Genomic DNA, 16,247 nt, shown 5'->3' on the forward strand with positions numbered 1-16,247 from the left:
CATCATCACCCCATTTAAACAACTGTAATAGCCTAATTAATCTCCTACTCCAATGTATTATTTATCTGTTCACAAATATATGTCTTAATAAACAGAGCCCTGGCTGATTTTTCAGTCCCCTCATTAGAAAAAAAAAAAAAAAGAACAAACAAAACACCACAATGACTTTCTCCCATCTTCAATTCCTAGAAAACTTTTCTTCCTCAAAACTCAATTCAATGATCCATCAGAATTAAATGCTTTCTCTTTTGTTCCCATAACACTTAAATCTTCTATCACAGAATTTACAATGTATAGTTTGATGTGTGTATATTCCTTACTTGATTACAGGCTCCTTGAGGGAACAGTGCAATTCATGTTTTATTCTCTAGTACAGTTCCTTAAAATTGGTGAACTGAATAGAATTCTACTCAGAGAACTTTTTCAATCGAATTCCATACTTTTTCAGAAATTCTTCACTTTTAAGTAACTCACACTATAGGTTCCTGCCTGTGATTGCAGACAAAATTTTGAAAGCTGTTTTTAGTCATGTATCCTTGCCAGTTGAGTTGTTCAGAAAATAAGCACAACTGTATATTTATGCAAAGTATTAACAAAAATGTTAAAATAGACAAGGACAAAAAAAGCCTTTTTAGATACATCTCTTAAGTTTGACATAAATCCCTCTGTACCAGTATTTAGGAAAGGTTATTTTACACCTATTAATGTAATAGTCTTAATGCTGATGAACTAGCCTATTTCTCTACCTTACCTCCAAGGACTGGAAAATGATTTCAAAAACTACTGTTTTTTTTTTTAAAAAATAAGACTTTGTTTCTAATCTTCTGGCATACTCTGATTCACCACAAATTAACAAAAGCTATCAACATCTCTCTCAGTTCCCTTGTGTCATTTAAACGATCTAAAACCTGTGGCATTAGCCAAATAGGTAGAAAATGAATTCTTGGAATCCAATCAAGTGGTGAAACAACCTGAGTGGGGTTTACAGAAATTTATCAGGCAATGGAATTAAAAGGCAGTTACAAAAAGCCTTAAACTTGAATGGAGAAGAAACCAAAGGGCATTGTCTTGGAGTTCCACTGTTATCATAGGGACGATTTTTGTTAAAGGTTCAATGTGTCCGTGTGCAGAATGAGAAAAACCACCTGGACAAAGGCAGCTTCCGAAGCCGATCAATGTCAGGCTGATAATCAGCCAGTCAAGAGATGGTAACTGGTCTGTGTTCATAAACTGTGTCACAGAAATTTCAACTTGCTTGAGACAACAAAACTATTCCCTTAAGTAAGTGACTCTCTGCCAAGGTGAATTAGAATTAAATACTACTAAAATTTAAGTATTATATATCAAACCCACAATATTAATATTTCCATGTTAAGTTTACAACTACGTATTTTTTCTTTAAGCTTTTATAGTGTTTAAGAGAACTTTAACATTATAGAATCTGACAGTCTTATAATTCTAAATTTAAAATAGTAACTGACCTCAGTCTTAGGACATTAAGTTTAAAGGTATAAAGTATTTGGTTTGGTTAATAAGCAATATTGGAATGCTTAAGAGAAATTATGACTGACTACATTTATAAGTTCCACTTATTAATTTTAAAGGAGTTTTAAGTATCCGGGAAAGTCCTGCTTGTTGAAATTTTACATTTACTCTGTAAGGTATATAAAGTGCTAAAAAAAATAAAATAAAATCCAGTATAATTAATGTGTAAATATAAGGAATGTAATGAACTTAAGCAGCAGTAGTAGTGCTACTAACAGCTAACATTCAAAGAGCATTTTCCTAGTGCTCAACATTGTTCCAAGTACTTTACAATATAAAGTCATTCATTCAACAAATAATCACTGAGCATACACCATGAAGCTCTGAGAATTAAATCAGTGAACATAAATCAGTGAATTATGAAAACATAATTTCACCCTTCGTGGATCTCATACTTTAATGAGAAGAGGCAAACAATAAATATCAAATATGATAATTACTGTGAAGAAAAATAAACCAGGGAAACTGAAAGGAGGAAGTGCTCTTTTAGATGGTATGAAGTGGGTCACACCAGTAAGCATCATTCACAGGGAAGTTATGTAAATGATGCCCCTTGGAAACTCCTTCATCAGGGAAAACCTCTCTAGACCAAGTGACATTTGAACCTAAGAAATGAGGGAACAAGGCATGCAAATATATAAGTGTATTACAGAAAAAGAAAACAAGTACAAAAGCCATTTTACCTGGAAAGGGTGTTTTAAGGGAGATTTAATCTCTTCAACGAGAATTACTAAGATATAGTAATCAAAGGGTCATCCCCCCACCCAGGAAAACAAAAATATTCTTAGTTTATATGAAACTTGCTAAATTTATTAATAGAGTAATAAAATGTATAAGTTGAACTTAAAAGACAAGTTTTTTAATTTGTTAACTACTCAATATTATTTTACCAAAACTTGTAAATGGTCTTCCTTACACCCAAAAACAGTCACAGACATCAAGAAACAATGATGCTTCATTGCTCTAAGTAATTAATTAGAACTAGAGATCTAAATTTATTTAATGAAACTAGATGCTCTTTACCACATAACAATCATGGAATAGTCTCCTCTTTAAACAAGGCTGTCTCCCTTCCAGTATGAAAGTCATTTTCCTAGATGTAAAAGAAGTAAAACAGGATTTGAGTAGTTGTCATCATTTAATATCTCCCCAATGAATGGGCCTCTTTCTTCCTTACTTATCTTGCTGAGTTTAGCTAAAGCCCTCCTTTGTTGGCTTAAGCATTTTTTGCAAACTTTAACTCATTCAGAGCTCTAGCCTCCCCATACTCCTACTGACACATTTTAGTATTAACCATCAGTTATAAACCATTAGTAATGCAGGTATTCTTGATACGTTTTCTTTTGAAGTTTATTAGAAATTACCTATGTGAAAGTCACAATATTTTCTCTGGATGACTCATGCATTTTTCTCCCCTCAGTGGAAACTTTTTGTAATTTTAATACATGTTCCATTTTTTTAAATAACATGTTTCATTTTTAAGTGCCTTCTATCAATATTGTCTACATCATCTGTGGTCATTACCAATCTTTTTTCTGACCTTTCTGAAACTTGCTTTTCTGTGAATTCCTACCTAATAATTTAAAATCCAAAGTGACACAGTCTCTAACTTTTGATTCCCATGATTTCCATTTCTATCTAGGAGACAAAGAACCGTATTTTGGAAAAGCATGGACTTTGAAATCAGACAGATATTTGTCACTTACTAGCCATGTAACAAACATCTCTGAGTCTCCATTTCGACATCAATAAAGAACAGATTTAATGAGCACCTATTTTATATCAAGTGCCTTATATACTCTACATGTAAGTAGAAAGTATGTATCATTTATATTGAGGAAAACAAGAGCTTAGATATAAGCAATTTTCTTAAAGTCACAGAGTTTCTAAGTGCTAGAGCCAGGATTTAAATCCAGGTCTATCTGATTCCAAGCCTGTGTTCTCTTTGCTACAACACAAAGAAGAGACTATAAAATGGGTCCACTTGCCCAAAACAAATGTTCAATAATAGTTAATTCCACACGTCCCTCACTGTTCTTCCTTGTTGGTCGGAATCAATTTCATACCAGCAGTTCTCTTCCACGTTCAGGAGACTAAACTGCCAGCGAATAATATATCAAAAGCTCTGATAATCTTTATTGTTAATGTATTGTTTAATTAATCCACTTAATTAAAAGTAAAAATTCTATTACATTATGCCACGTAATTTTCAGACATTTTTGTAAAAGAGCTTTATATGCAATCATAAAAACCCAGGGTTAGAGAGACAAAAAGTCAGGTGGCTGAACTACCTTATTCAGCATAATGTGCTACTCATCCTCAAAATTCTTAAAACAAACAATGCAGCGAAAAAGGGTTTTTTTTTAAAAAAAACAACTGTCATTCTTGTGAGGTATTCAGATCAAGACAACAGAAATGCTTACCATAGTTTTCCAGAAACCAAGCAACCACCAAACAGAACTCTGTATTTGTCAATATCATCATGGAACTACAGTTTCCCTTAATTATCTTCTCTTTCTCTTCTCCTCATTCTCTCTTCATACATTAGATTGTGAACAGCCAATTAGGTGAATGAAAGAATGTTTCCTAGGCCCAAACACTACCATTCACATCACTTTGAATCCTGCCAATCAGTTAATTGATCAGAGTGAACAGAAACTAAGAGCTAGAATAGTATTTTTTTTTTCCATTTCTTAAAAGTAAGTTAAAAAAAGGTTTATGGATTAAGGTTTATACACAGGTTTTTACTACTAATACTGTAGTATGGTACTATATTGAAGGACTTCTAAAATGCACCAGCTGACTTTTAAAAAATCTATAATAAGCTGAAAGTGAGACTGACAAAAAAAGAAAAAGAAATCATTTAGATTGATGGAAATGTTCTAAAACTGGACTGTGGAAATGGCTGCACAACAATGTAAATTTACTAAAAATCAATGAATTGTACACTTAAAAAATATGACTCAAATCCTCCCAAAATAATCTATTATTAATAAGGTGACCAGAATGCTTTCTTATACTATTACCTTGAAATAAATGCCATCATTTAGATTTATTATTCTGCAAATACGCATGCTTACTTGAAATGAACCCCAAGTATGGTTTCAGCACATCGGGGCCTCTAAGTACTGAACTACAACTGTGGTCCTCTTTAATAAACAAATACAATTCTTGAATATATGAACTTATCATTGTGCAAAATTTTAAATGAAACACTAACCTGTAAGAGCTGCCTTACTACAATTGCACACAAAACAAAAGTATAAGGGAACAAAGAGTTTGGATAAATAACACCTTGATGAATAAACTTAAGTGATTTCTATTCTTAAAAACCAAAGTAATCAAATCACAGCTACTTCCAGTTCTGTTTCTGTATATAAAACACAATATTTTAGCAAAAACAGTCCTTGCATATAAGATCTGGAAGAAAATTCAAATGCCATTGTAAAATTTGACACACAAAAAACTCGTTAGAATATATATCAATACAATGGAGCTCGAACAACAAGGAAGACACATATACATGCATATAAATGGTCCTGATGATAGCATCTCAAACCCCAAAAGTAGAGTTTGAATGCTTAAGTTCATATCCTAAACCCTGCATTCAATGCCTGTGTGACACTGAGCAAGATACTTAACCTCTCTGCCTCAACTTGCTCATTTGCAGAATGAGGATAAAAGTAAACATCCCTGGACTTCCCTGGTGGCGCAGTGGTTGGGAGTCCGCCTGCCAGTGCAGGGGATATGGGTTGGAGCCTTGGTCCGGGAGGATTCCACATGCCTCAGAGCAGCTGAACCTGTGCACCACAGTTACTGAGCCTGCACTCTGGAGCCCGCGAGACACAACTGCTGAGGCGTGTGCACCTGGAGCCCGTGCTCTGAAACGGGGGAGGTCACCGCAATGAGAGGCCTGTGCATAGCAACAAAGACCCAACACATACATACATACATACATACATAAATAACATCCCTACAAGGTTGTGGTGAGGACCAAATAATAATGAATACAGTATTTACATGTATCTAGCATACAGCAAATGTTCAATAATTTTAAATTAGTATTATTTTTATAATGGTAATAAAAATCATCTAGAGCACCCCTTCACAATGTTCAATATACATTCAAACTGCCTGGGAATCTAGTTAAAATGAGATTGTTATCAAGAAGGTCTGAAATTTCCATTTCTAACAAGCTCCCAGACAGGTGTCAAGGAAGGACACTTCTGAGTTACAAGGATGGTTCTCAAGCTTTGGCACACACCAGAATCATTTGGAGGGCTAGTTTAAAATAGATTTCTAGGTTTCACCCCAGAGTTTGAGAGAATTTGCACCTTTAACAGATTGCCAACTGAAATTCCCAGGACCATATCGTAAGAAATAATGCTCAAAGGTTCTCAGCTAGGATATACATCAGAAACACCTGTGGGGTTTTTGTTTGTTTTTAAATGTAGGTGCCCTTACTATACCCTAGTATTGTGTGATCTCCTAACCTACTAAACCTGAAACTCTATGAGTGGGGCCCAGCATGCAATGTTTTTAAAGAATAAAAACAAACAAAACTTCCAGGCGATTATGATGTATGCTAAAGTTTGAGAACAACTGCCTTATAGTTACAAACGAATCAAAATTTCCTTCATGAAATTTTGCTAACTATAGAAAGGAAAGTACCTACCCATAAATGTGCCTTAGGTCAAACTGGAAATTGTCCTGACTCATTCACCAAGAACAGCATTTATTCAAATTTAGTGGTAACCCTATAACCTTTACAAAAGTCAATTACTTTCTCCTTCACTCTTCATGAGATGTTCTCCTATGACATGATGCCCAAAGTCAAACATTTAAAATATCCAGGCCAAAAAAAAAAAAAATTTTTTTTTTAAATTAGTCTCAATTTTTGCATAACGTTTAATTTCCACAAAAGCTCAGCAAATGAAAGAGCACTGGGGTACAAAATGTAGATACATGTTACTCTTAAATTATACTTGAACAAAACATCAAATTTTGACAGCTACAGGCCATTTATAATATTCTGGTCCTAATAATTACTGAGTGACAGCAAGCAAAATTCGTTTATAAAGGAAATTAAGTGTATCTCCCAGGCTAACTGTGGGACTTAAATGAAAGAAAAATTATGTGCAAGAACACAGTAATAAATCTTTCCTATGCCTTCCTTTACAATTAAGAAAGTGAAATGGAGGGGTAGAAAAGAAAGTACAAAGGGAGAATTTCTCATAAGAAAGTTACACTTAACACTTGAAGCCAGCCTGAAAGGAGTTGCTAACTAGGTATAGCTGACTCTCAATTTTTTAGTAGCCTATAATTTGATCTATAATCTGTATACCACAATGTTATACTGTTAATAAATACAAAATAAATATTTTAAAATAAAATGACTTAACCTGAGACTTTTTATGAGAGGGGAGGGAAGGGGCGGGGTGGGTACTCACGACATTCTTTGAAATAACAGCGGATACTACAGGGTAGCTGTCATAAAAATTTGAATGGGAATCACTGCTTGAAAGGAATTCAAAGAATGAAAAGAAAGCTGCCAACTCATAGGATAAAAGTCCAAAAAGCCATTAACTTGTCAGGAATGCTATACCAAAGTTTTCAAAACAAAATTTTTAAGTAGGAGGAAAAAAAAACAAAAGGTGAGGTACTCTTGAAGGCCATCAATGACAGAAATTAAAAGCATCCTGTTTGCCCAAACAACATAAAACACAAACAGGGTCTACCACACAATCTGAAAGCAAAGAAGGTGGTTCTTTGATGTCCCCTTCTAGAGTTCCTGAAAACTATGAATACCACGAGAAAAATGTCTAAGTGCTGAGATGTCCAGGTATAAACTAGATCAAGTTCTAGGATTTCTCAAGTTACTCATATCAAAACAGGATAACAATGCATTAATGTTTATAAAGGAAGTTAAAGTTCAAAACCAGACAAAATTATTCTATGGTACTAGAAATCAAAATAGTGATTTCTCATGGGCGTGGGGAGTTAATGACCACAATACAGCACAAGACAGTTTCCGGGGTTTTGATAATGTTCTACTTCTCAGTAATAATTACACAGGTTTGTTCACATTGTGAAAATTCACTGAACTGTACACTTAGGAGAACTTTCTGTGTGTATTCATATGCTAATCATATTTACATTTTTTAAGTGGGGGAGGAGGAAATTTCTCCCTCAGGAAATGAAACGTATTACTGCAAAAGCAACATTAAAAATTTTTAGGGACTTCCCTGGTGGTGCAGTGGTTAAGAATCCGCCTGCCAATGCAGGGGTCGCAGGTTCGAGCCCTGGTCCAGGAAGATCCAACATGCCGCGGAACAACTAAGCCCGTGCGCCACAACTACTGAGCCTGCACTCTAGAGCCCACGAGCCACAACTACTGAGCCCACGTGCCACAACTACTGAAGCCCACACACCTGGAGCCCGTGCTCCGCAACAAGAGAAGCCACCGCCACGAGAAGCCCACGCACCACAATGAGGAGCAGCCCCCGCTAGCCGCAACTAGAGAAAGCCCATGCATAGCAACAAAGACCCAGCACAGCCAAAAATAAATAAATAAATTTATTAAAAAAAAAAAATTTAGTGGAGACCATTCAGATTAAGAATTACAGGTTTGGGGGCTGCCCTGGTGGCGCAGTGGTTGAGAATCTGCCTGCTAATGCAGGGGACGCGGGTTCGAGCCCTGGTCTGGGAAGCTCCCACGTGCCGCGGAGCGGCTGGGCCCGTGAGCCACAACTACTGAGCCTGCGTGTCTGGAGCCTGTGCGCCGCAACAGGAGAGGCCATGATAGTGAGAGGCCCGCGCACCGCGATTAAGAGTGGCCCCCGCTTGCCACAACTAGAGAAAGCCCTCGCACAGAAACGAAGACCCAACACAGCCAAATAAATAAATAAATTAATTAATTAATTAATTTAAAAAAAAAAAGAATTACAGGTTTGGGGTGGGGAGTAGAGAGTTAATATAGAGAAGTATTACAAAGCTCCTCAAGGGCTTTCAGTAGATAAATCCCACAAACATACATACACACACCTTTTTCAGGAGGAAAAAATCTTGGTACCTCCCTCTAGAATACAGCCAAGCTAAATTTCACTCTATTTATGAAACACATAAATCTGCTTCTAATGGGGAAGTGTATATGAGCTGCAGTATCTACTTTCCTTAAACTTCTGTCCAATTTTTAAAAAGTTATTAGTAAGGAGGTAAGTAAATGCCAGAACACAATTAGCAACTGCTATTCCTGGACCACTTCAGTGCCCTTTTGAAAAATAAACTCACCCCTTAGGGGGTAGCAGAATTCTAGTAGAAATAAAAGATATAAATTATGCTCCAGTCCCTATAAATCTAATCCCAATCCAAGGTAAAAGGAAATTTCATCACACCTGGTTCCTCATCTGCAATTCTCTTTATGTAATACCCAAGCACAGGACATACGTGTTTTCAAATATTTATTACATTTTCATACTCACAAAGTTAATCTGGTTTTTCTTCCTAGCAATTATGTAACCACACCATTCTGTAGCCAACAGAAAGTGTTCGTCAATATTTAATAAAGTAATAGCTTGGAACATAACAGTTTTAAAATGTAAGTAAGTATAAATATCTCACTTTTTAAAAAATTATTTTATTATCTTGAATAATTATTTCATAAAGGAAAAAACAAACCACACCTTCGTAAACAATAAGAACTTTAAACATTTAAAAAGCTCTCCTTGGCATGGATGCCCTCACTAATGCTCACATAGAATTTCTCAGATTCATTATTTAATTTCAGTAAATGCACAACATTGTCGCCATTCTTAACAGCTGAAAAACAAAGGAATTGTGATTCTGGAACTTGAGTCCTAGAACTGCTAACGAACACTTTTTTTTTCTAAATATTTTAGAGGGATATGATGTCAAGTTGTGTATTACTATTTAATGAGAGAAACACCTTAAGCACACATCCTAAATTGTTGATCTTAGAAGTTTATTTCTCTAATTCCACAAAATCTACCAAAGTAGTTTTTCTCTTTACAGCCTCTTGTACTGTACCTTTACATAGTTTCATACTTTATCTTTTCAAGAAAGGAGAAACTGCTTCATTTAATCCTACTTAATTCTGGTATATGGGAAAATAATATTTCAAATTTTGGTTGACAAAAGGAATTATAAAACATTGTTTTGTACAAAATGAGCTTTTATTATCCTCAAATTATAAAGTGCTTTCAAAAATCGATAAGAAAACAAACACAATAAAGAGACCAGGGCAAAAGATATTAAACATGCAGTAAGAATCATCTAAAAAACAATACTAATTTTTTTTAAGTTTGGGCTTAAAAATAAGCAATATAAGATATAAACATTTAAAATGTAAAAATGAAACACGCAAAACAAAGAAAAATTATTTAATAAATAGACTTGAGACAATTACCGATTTGCAGGAAAACATTTACATTCTCATACCAATGCCAGAGGAGATAAAAAGTTAAATTTATTTAAATCTAACTTAGAAAAACTAAAATAAATAGTATTAAGATCAGTATTATTTATTACATTTCTAGAGAAGGAAGAATTTCGTAAGATCAGAAATAAAACAAAATTAGGTCAATGATTTGATTATATTAATTTTAAAATTCTGTTTATCTGAAAAACTCACAAAAGAAATACACCTATTAAGCATAATGTTTCACCCCAGTAGTAATCTAAGAAAAAAAAGTTATAATACGGCTTATCCCCTATTACATTTTTATAAAAAATACTTAATGTTGATGTATAGAGCCAACAGCCACTCCAACGTGAATATAAACTGATCATTTTGACAAATATCGTGACACAGTTTAAAGAGCCTTTAAAATGTACCTAAAAATTATACCTGTAATATACTAGAAGATAATATTATATATAAGAAACACCTTATATATAAATGTTCTTCACACTCTTATGCAAAACACTAGAACAGGAGAATGATATACATCTACACATGGAACATCATACAACCACTTATAATTATGGTTAAGAATACTCATTGTGAGAATGGGAAAATGTTACCTAACATCAGGTTAAAAGCAGGACATGAAATTAAATATGTTTTATCTGTAAACATGTAAAAGATATGTTTTTAAATAATGGAAGAAACACATCAAATTTTTAATATGGTTATATTAATTCCCAAGATTCAAAATCCTCAAACCAGCCATCAAAATCATTAAAACACACACAAATATACACACTTAATACCTAAATCAAGTGCTATATACCATCACTCTACCACTGAAGGGTGGTTTAAATTAACATTAAGGTTTAAATTAACATATTAAAAGAGACTGAAAAGGCAAGCAAAGCAACAAACAAAATCTACTACAAAAAGAAACATTTCTCACCTCAGGACATTCAGCTGTGCTAAGGATGGAGACTCAACTATCAGGATTCAGAACTATACAGCTGATTGACAGACAGGTCATTTACTAATTCTAATTATCTGCTCTGAAAATTCCTTCATCAACAAACGTGCTTGTCTTTAGCCAATTGGTTAATTATTACTGATATCAAATATTAAATGTAATAGAGTCTTACTTGGGACGCAACTCCTTGAAATATTAAATAAGGAAATAAGTAGATAAAAGCAATAAAATAAAACAAAGAAAATTCCATACACAGCAGCCCCATTTTTTGGGGGGTATCAGATGAGTTCTGTTAAGTGAATTTTCTAGAAAACTGAAACAAATTTATTAAAAAGCTTTGAAAACGTTTACCCTTATAAGAATCTTCTAAAAAGACACCAATTTCTTAATTCCTTAAACACAGTACAGAGTAAAAGTTTATTTATGATTAAGATCATCATTGTGACAGACCATGTACTATACTACTCTACAACACTGTGACTCCCTCAGAAGTTAATGATTATAGGACTGTATGTCTCCATGTAATGGCCTTAAAACACTATCCTTTTATAGTTCCATATACTTTTTAATAGCTCTTCTTCAGTAGCCTTGAAATAAGATGACATTTCAGTTGTCAGTGTGCCTAACTCCAATGGCCAACCTTGCAAATTGTAATCTGTGGGCTGAAATATCAGATAACCAACCCTGTCGGGGCTGCAAAATGTTAAGTTATTTACTCCAGTTAGTAGTTTCTGAATAAAGCTCATAGGCTTATTATACTTGGTTACAGTTATTTTGAAGCCTCAGGATCTCTGCTGTTTGAAATGACTAAAATCACAATCACTCAAAAAATGTTTAATTACTAACTGCAACTTACACATATTCTGGAGTTCCAAAATAATAATAACTGAATAGTTTGATAGTCTCCTCAAAGTTACTCAACTCACTTGTCTCTGACCAGAGAAAAATTACCTACGTAAGTTGAGAAATAACAGATGAAAAGAAAAAGAAGGAAAGAAGTGAGAAGGACAAGTTCAAATGAAATAGCAAAGTCCATACTGCATGGTTCTAGAAGGCAAGACTTAGGACTTCGGGAAATATATACACATAGTGTTTTTTAAAGTATAATTACAGTGGTTATCACGGTATTAACTATAGAAAACTGCACTACAGTGTATACCACATATATATTAAATAGTACTATAAAAATCAAGACTGGGAATTCCATCGTGGTCCAGTGGTTAGGACTCCGCGCTTTCACTGTTGAGGCCAAAAAAACAAAAAAAACAAAACAAAAAACATGCAAAGACTTCCAGCAAATATTCCTTGTACTTAAACTGACAATGAATTTTCATATGAAATGGCAGATTGTTTAAAAAGCGCCTGCACGTACTTTCATTGATATTTCTGGTCAAGTAATTTCCTGCAATGTCTTGGACGCTGGTTCAGTAAGAGACAGGAAATAAAATGTACATTCTTCATATAATTAATATGTAACATAGGTATTACACTATATAGTTACAAAGTTACAGGTCTATGGAAACTAGCATTGTGTCATATCTAAAGAAAAAAAATTCAAGTGAGGACATCATATTATCACTTTTGTTAACATCCTCTGATTACTGAAGCTCATTAGCTCTCATAGATCACTTCTATGACAGTAATAACTGAGAAAGAGGAAAATAAAATTTCCTGGTTAAGTTTTACTCAAGCAAAACTCAACTCACATAAGATATATTTCTCTTGTATTTTCTCAGTATATTTCTACCCAGTATATGGGTATTTTAGTGTCTGTAAAAGTCTGGTAATTCCTAAGATCCGCTACCAAAAACAGTTTATAAAACAAAGTTGTACGAATAAGTAACATATATCATTACAAGGATCAGATGCACATGCGAACTCTCAAGGCCCAATTCCCAAGCGAAACTTTGTAAAGTTTGCAAAGGCCATTATAGAACTGAGATCTTTTGAATCCACTGTCATTTTCACAAGCTCCTATTTCTAAAAACATAAAATAAGTAAAGAATTCACAAAGTTCCGATTAAACATCAACTTCAGTTGTTTTTTTTTTTTTTTTTTTGGGACAGGTCATATCAAGCAAATTTGGGGGTGGGCTGAAACCTGTTTAAAAAAAATTATTTAAGAGGAAAAAATTGCCTCACATACTGATTCCAAATTCTGGTCAACTCAAGTCACCCTCCCGCCATCATGAACAGACTATTTTTGGACCATGGCTCTGTCAACCTTCTACCACCCTTTCTTTTCTCTGCAACTTCTCCAATTCCATTTCAGTATCAACCTATACACACTCCCATGTCTCCTTTTCCTCTTCCCCGCATCTCACCTCTCAACACTCACTTTTATTCCCCAACATTCCTACTTTAACTATTACAAGAGAAAACTACAGTGACCAAAACGAGTGGTCACTTTTTTTATGTGACAAGTGTGATAAATAATATTGCTGGTAGTTTGGAGGGAAAAATACAAAAAACAATCACAAAATGCTGCTTAGCAACTTTTGAGTATATGTACGTTTGTCTGTATTAACTACTGATGTATCTTCCACTCTTCAGTTGAGAACTATTTAATTAAGCTGATAACTTTTTAAACTTCTGGAAAACTCCGATATACACACTTGGGTAACAGTTTAGAATATATAAACATATAAATATAAATGTAAACAGATAGCACAACTATTAAATATAAAAATATAAAACTCAAGTGACAAAACATTTAAATCTTTAAATCTTATTTCACATGTACTTTATTTTTGTACAGAGCGACTAGCATACCACTCTACAGTAAAAATAATGCTATCACTCAAGCTATTTTCACAAAACTATACCACCAAAAAATCTGTACAAAAAATTTACTTTTTTAAAGCATGTATGCATGAGTCAAAAAACCACTAAATAAAAATATAAGTGAGCAGAAAAAAATTTTACTGATTGCTAATGCTGTGATAGAGTATCTTAAAACAACATCCCTCCGTTTCCTCCTCTTTGTTAAAAAAAAAAAAAAAAAAAAAGGAAAATATCTGGAATAATACATAGCTACCGCTAAGAGTGTTTACAGAGATTTAGGACTGAGGGAGGCAACTTGGTAGAATGTAACAGGAAGCATTTTACCCTTTATTTTTCTCCGTACTAAGTGTAGAGCAAAGTAACACGTTTGTAGTTTAAAAAAAATTATGACTGGATTACCTAATTATCTGATTAGTTTGCGATTAATTTACCACTACGAATACTAAATAAATCCAGACTGCTCAAAAATACGGAAAAAAAAGTATATTATAAATTCACCTTTGATAAAACACTGAAGGGTTGGAGAAAAACTAATCTTACGTCAAACTCATTTAAGGAAAAATTGAACTCAAGCTTTGATATCAAAATTTACGAAAAGAAGTTTGCTTTTAAATTTGACTTAAAACATTCCACTATTGCCTTAAATACGTAAACTAAAACAATCATCCCTGAACAACAAAGATGGCAAACTCATAACAAGAGTAATCAAAATCCTATCGGAAAAAAACTTATCGATAATTATGGGTTAATAAGCACGTACCAAAAAAATTAAAAGAATGGTTTTATTCTGACATCAGGTATTGTCAAAGATATAAAGGATCCCTCCAAATACTGCCAAAAGTTATCGTAAACACAGAGTGATGAGGAAGTTATCAATGACCAAATAAATGGGAGTAAATGATGCCCAGAGAGAAAAAACGGAATGCGTTCTATTTTAAGCGTCTGAGAAGGGGCCGTGGAGAAAGGTTCTGCAGCAGAAACAAGCGACAGAATGGTTAACAGGTCTGGAATTCTTCAGAAAATGGCAACAAGGGGAAAAACTGACAAGAACGTCTGAAAGTAAGAGGAACGGTATCCAATGGAATCATCACGTCTGTGCGAGCACGGCTCCGTACTTCCAGTGAGACGGGGGAGGAACTATCACTGAGCGGGGGAGAAGGAGCCCGGGCTGAGGGGTGGCTTCTGCAGGTGGCGAAGCGCCCGCAGGGGGGTGGGGAGGAGGATCGTGTCGCCTCAACTGGGTCAATGTATTCCCTTCAAGACTAGAGGAAGATGACGCAGCACGGATCCCGGCACCAAGAGGCACTTGCCCCCGGCCCCTCCCTCGCAACTTGCCTTGTAGAAAGAGTTGCGGGTCCCAGGTCCCCGGAACCCAGGGATCCGCCATCCAGGACAACTGCTCTGCCAACAAGGTCCCGCGAGAATCGGGAGATCTCGCGATACAAACCCGCTAGCATCTCGCGAGTTTCCTCTAGAACCAACATGGCGGTACAGAGAAATCAGTACTTCGGCATTTAGAAAGGGTTTCATTTACGAAAAGAATGTGTATAACAGAGAAAGAGCAGGAAGTCTTTTCCGCCTTATATTTATCTTCATACCCCACTAGTATAGATGAAAAGCGGCAAACAACCCTAAAACCTCCGACGACCACGGTTGCGCTACACAGACACAGCAATCCTCTGCCTCAGCCAGCCTCCGAGCCTGTCACGTGGAAACATTCTCTGCGTGCCGGTCACGTGGACCACTACTGAGCGAGCGCGCGCCCGCCGCCCTCCCCAGAGCGCTCCCCGCCCCCCTTTTGCCCGCGCACACGTGCGCGCGCCCCCCCGCCCCACGTGGGGGCTTTGCCGTCGCCGCCGTCGCCGCCGCCGCCTCCAGTCCACCCCCTCCTAGCACTAGGTTCCAAATCCGGGTCCCAGAGCCGATCATCCCCGGGATCCCTCCTCCTCCATCCCCCCTCCCCCGCATCTGGCCCCCACCACGTGCCCCAAGCGCCTGCTCACCTTTCGGGCGGGGCCGAGCACCGCAGGCCACTCCGGGAGGCGCCGCCGCCGTGGCCGCTCTCCGCCCCCGCCACGGCACTGGCTCGGCTGGCCGCCGCCGCAGGAAGCTCGACAGCGGCGCTGGGGCGCTTCCAGGTGGGTCCCCGCCTCCCGTTCCTGCCACTTCCCGCAGCACCAGTGGCTCCTTCCGGTCCCCTCCTTTCTCGTCCTTGCTGGGACTGGCGGGCGGCGGCGGCGGCGGCGGCTGCGGCTGCAGATGCAGGCGCGCTCACTACACCGCCTGCTGGTAACCGCGGCCGGTGCAGCGCCGGCGGCCCAGGCGAGCCGGGGACTGCCGAGGTCCACCCCCGCGATCCGCCCCCGCTCCTGGGCGAGGGTTGGTCTTCTGAGGGCGGGACCCAGTCCATCCCCTACGGCTGTCTAACTTGTCCCTAGCCTTGGAGGAAAGGCGTCCGTGGAGCGCCGCGGTTGGAAGTCCGCTTCATCCTGCCTTTTGTGGCCTCTTGAGAGATTTGTACACC

The 16,247-nt window shown here is 36.7% G+C and overlaps 1 protein-coding gene across 5 annotated transcripts in view; it reads right to left on the reverse strand.

The window, feature by feature from the left end:
- Positions 1 to 15,866, reverse strand: part of ZZZ3 (zinc finger ZZ-type containing 3) — a 117,409-nt gene extending 101,543 nt beyond the window's left edge. For 2 of the 5 annotated variants that reach the window (XM_057543912.1, XM_057543907.1), the window contains exon 1: positions 321 to 482. The gene's annotated coding sequence lies outside the window, so the exon portion shown is untranslated. Of the gene's footprint in view, positions 1 to 320; positions 485 to 15,726 lie in introns of those variants that run through there. The other 3 variants (XM_057543910.1, XM_057543916.1, XM_057543920.1) reach the window with 3 other exon arrangements.
- Between the last annotated feature and the right edge of the window lie 381 nt (positions 15,867 to 16,247).

Source organism: Balaenoptera acutorostrata, chromosome 1 (genome assembly GCF_949987535.1).
Source record: "Balaenoptera acutorostrata chromosome 1, mBalAcu1.1, whole genome shotgun sequence".
NCBI classification, from domain to species: domain Eukaryota; kingdom Metazoa; phylum Chordata; class Mammalia; order Artiodactyla; family Balaenopteridae; genus Balaenoptera; species Balaenoptera acutorostrata.